Raw genomic sequence first — 4,234 nt, forward strand, 5'->3', positions numbered from 1 at the left:
CCACCGGGTTTCCTGCATCCCTCAAGGTTCTGTTCTGCTGCTCATGCCATCCAGTGTATGTATGCAGCCTACTGAGGATATCATGAAACGCTGAAATGAGTAATCTCAGTCATTTGCTGGCTGATAACACAGAGATATATATCCGTTTGCCTCGTGGCTCCTAGCAGCTCTTGGCTGTGTTCCTAGCGGAATGCCTAAATGATACAGCCAATGGAATGTGTCAAAGCTGCTACATACTAGGGATGGACAAATTAGTTTATTTCCATTCTGTGTCAGTTTCATACGAATTTAATAAGTCTGCCTCATCCTGTTTACTGTGGCCTTTTCATGTTCAAATTATACACATTTTTTAAGTGTGCATTCCCCTAAAATGCATACTGTGTACATTAATGTGCAGTCTATTGGTTAACTGTGTTCCAATTCATGTATAAATCCAGATAATGTGAAGTAGGCTGTTTCACTTTTAAATATGAAGCACTGGAAATTCTTCTGTTTCCTTGCAATATACTCAGTCTGGAGAAAAGACAAAAGAGATGCCAGTAGAATGATATGATGATACTGGATGAGTATTGTTATCTTATTTCTTCTGTCCTGCTTGGCAGACAGGTAGGAAGTCAGGTATAGAGAGTCTTGGCTTTGTCCTTCAAAATAACATTTCAGTGACTGCTTAGGAATATTGGAGGCATTTCCAAAGATCTGTATGCTGATGAACAGCACATGAAACAGATGTTTGTGTTTGTTCCAGGTTGACCTGGCCACAGTAAGCAGGAGAGAAGCTTTCTTTCTGTCTTTTGAACTTGTGGTGGGTTCTCCTCTATATTTCAGGTCACTCGGAATGGAGGCAGCTAACTAAGCAACCGCTTGTTGATTTCAAAAGAGTGCTATTGGTTGGAAGTGATGGGAGACTGAGCCCAGTTGAACCTTCCAGGTTACCACTGTGTATGTAAGAATGTGGGGGCTGTGACATGCTGGAGTCATCTAGTTATGGAGTCCCCAGTGTGCACCCCATGGGCATCATGGGGAATCTTCTAGTCCAACCCCTGTGCATTGCAGGAATCTCAACAAAGATTGAGACTGAGAAGGTGCCCTCAGCCATAGCCTTTCACACATTCCAAGGCCCCCTGCCTTTCTCAATTTTTAAATTATTTTAGGGGACTTTCTTTACTTGGTTTCTTTGAGGGGATACCTTTGTGTGGGAGGGTTGCCTCCTTTTTGGTCTGGTTTTTTTTTTGGGGGGGGGGGTATTGCAGATACTCTGTGCAAAAGATTCTTACTTAGCTCCACACAGTGACTTACCTATCCCATGCTGTCATTCAATGGCAGGTTGAGTGGATCACCATGTCATACGTGTGGAAGAAAACCTTAATCATGTAGCAGAGTTCCCAAAAATAGAGCATTGGCATTATTTCATCCAGGAGAACTTTACTTGTGCTGAAGGCAAATAGGCATAATCTTCACAAATCCAGTACGTTCAGGATTGGCACAGTCCATGAGAAATTCAGTTGCAGCACTTACAAACCTTATAAGCTTATAACAAGTTACCTTAGCACTAAGCATACTATGTGCAGAACACCACACCAGAAGGAAAATAGATTGAAAGAGAAAGTGAAAGTGAGGCTCCTTCTGGCCTTTATTTACAGTCAGGATGACCTTAATTGGAAGAGATAAGAGAACCAGTTCAAACCAGCTTCCCAGAAGGTATAACCCAAACAATCATGAAGCTGCCTTCATACAGAGAAGCTTCCAGTAGCTTCCAGAACCCTCTTGAATTAGGCAGAATAGGAAAGATCTCCACACATCAGATCAATATTTTCTGCACTAAGAAATGCAAACTGACACACCACTCCAAGAAAAACCAAGTCTTGGATCAAAACAAAACAAATTTCCTTCCAAGTCTTGGATGTTTGAGCTGAGATTATTACATCACAATCCCTTGGATTAAATGACACTTGAGGTCACTTCCAACTCTATGGTTCTCTATGAGGCAGGGGCTGGCCTTAGCTGGAGCTTTATGAAGCTGGCTCCCATGGGCTAGAACTCCCTTGGGCTAGAAGAAGCAGAGGTACCCCATGCAACTTCTTCTTTCCCCCATATGGGGTGGGGAGGGGAGACACAACTCATCCCCCATCAGCACATGACCAGTGGCTGCCACTCATTAACCAAACACTACTTAGGAAGAAAAGCTTCCAGTATAAAGGTGATGGCTCACAAGGGTGTTGCTCTCCTTCTATAAACTGGGCTCTGTGGACATCCTCTCTTGATCGATCACAGCTCCTGATAGCCAGTCATCTAGAATCACCTTTGGGAAGGGGCTGCATGGCTTGAGCATACTGTTTAATAGCCACCAATGTTCTTACATTCCAGTCATCTCTGAAACTCTGTTGCATGGAGATGTGAAATGGCTTTGGTGGAAGAATAGCAGCAGCAGCAGCAGCATGGGATGTCGGTTTGTAAAGACGACCGACAAGAGAAAAATGGAAACAAGATGGAGAAAATGTCTTTAAACCTACAGTCAAATATATGGCTCCAGTGGAGAAAATAAACATGGCACAGGCTTTGAGTGCTGCCGGAGTATAATATAAATCTTAGGGGGAGGTATTACTGCTAGCTAAGGCTCTAGTTATACCTCAGCCAGGCCATTTTCGACAGCATTTGTCACAATACCTCAGCAAGAACATAATTGCCCTTGAGCCTGCAAAGAGCAGAACAGCAAGACTAATATCCTTTGAGATGTGTCATAGAGGAAGGTTAAAGGAGTGCTCTTTAATGGGCCCAAAAAGAGAGACTTTCCAATATACCCAGTGAAGCCACTCCGTCTTGGCTAGAGTGAAGAATGTGAAAGCGAAGCTTTGTGCGGTGGGTGGAAAAGGAGACCTGGTGGTATGTTTTTAAAGGCTGCTCCTTTGTATTTCTTTTTCCTTAAGAAAGGAGGAAAAGAACCACTTGGTATATTTTAAAACTTGAAATGCTTCTAAGGAGAGACACTGTTTGAAATGCAAAGCAACAGAAGCTGCGGCAAGTTGCGGGAAATGGATGTGGCTCTGTGGTAGACCAGAAGGGAGCTGGTCCTGGAGGAAGAACTGTAAGGAGAGAGACTTCGTCAGGCAAGGCCTCCTTCCAACTGCCTTGCCCCACCCTCTAGTCTCTGCTTCTCAATTTGTATTGTATTATTTTATGTACTGTGGCTTGCCGTTGTTTTATTGATTATAGTTTAGAAATTATTTATTGTAACTGTTGAGTGGATTTCTGTTTAACTTTTATATGTTGATATTATTATTTTATACTATTCTAATGATTGTTGAATGTTACTTTCTTGATGTAAAGGTAAAGGGACCCCTGACCATTAGGTCCAGTCATGACCGACTCTGGAGTTGCGGCGCTCATCTCGCTCATCTGGCCAAGGGGGCCGGCGTACAGCTTCCAGGTCATGTGGCCAGCATGACTAAGCCACTTCTGGTGAACCAGAGCAGCGCACGGAAATGCCGTTTACCTTCCCACCGGAGCGGTACCTATTTACCTACTTGCACTTTGACGTGCTTTTGAACTGCTAGGTTGGCAGGAGCAGGGACCAAGCAAAGGGAGCTCACCCTGTCGCGGGGATTCAAACCGCTGACCTTCTGATTGGCAAGTCCTAGGCTCTGTGATTTAACCTGCAGTGCCACCCACGTCCCACTTTTTGATATAGGTTACTTATTTTAAATTTTTGATTATCACATTTTTGAACTGCATTAGATTGTTGTAACTGCAAGAAGATCAAACGTATCCATTCTTAAGGAAATCAGCTCACTGGAAGGACAGATCCTGAAGCTGAGGCTCCAATCCTTTGGCCACCTCATGAGAAGAGAAGACTCCCTGGAAAAGGGAGATGTTGGGAAAGATTGAGGGCACAAGGAGAAGGGGACGACAGAGGATGAGATGGTTTGACAGTGTTCTCGAAGCTACAAGCATGAGTCTGACCAAACTGTGGGAGGCAGTGGAAGACAGGAGTGCCTGGCATGCTCTGGTACATGGGGTCACGAAGAGTTGGACACGACTAAACGACTAAACAACAACAACAAGATTGTTATAAGATGTACATTTTTTGTTTCTTCAGCTTGTAAACCGCCTTGGGTATTGTAAGGTAGAAAGACGGTATACAAATTAAAAATGATGATGATGTTCCACTTTGCAGAAAGCCCTAGGTTTAATCCCTGGCTGGAAATATCCTCAGCCTGAAATCCTGCGGAGCTACATA

The 4,234-nt window shown here is 43.7% G+C and overlaps 1 long non-coding RNA gene across 1 annotated transcript; it reads left to right on the top strand.

Annotated features, from left to right (window-relative positions):
- Nucleotides 1-1,972: 1,972 nt before the first annotated feature.
- LOC309374545 lies at nucleotides 1,973-3,179 on the top strand. Its single transcript, XR_014170622.1, has 2 exons — nucleotides 1,973-2,062; nucleotides 2,365-3,179. It is a non-coding gene; the product is annotated as an uncharacterized lncRNA (long non-coding RNA).
- The last annotated feature ends 1,055 nt before the right edge of the window (nucleotides 3,180-4,234 follow it).

The sequence above is a fragment of the Podarcis melisellensis genome, assembly GCF_964234715.1.
Source record: "Podarcis melisellensis genome assembly, chromosome: 7".
Taxonomy (NCBI): domain Eukaryota; kingdom Metazoa; phylum Chordata; class Lepidosauria; order Squamata; family Lacertidae; genus Podarcis; species Podarcis melisellensis.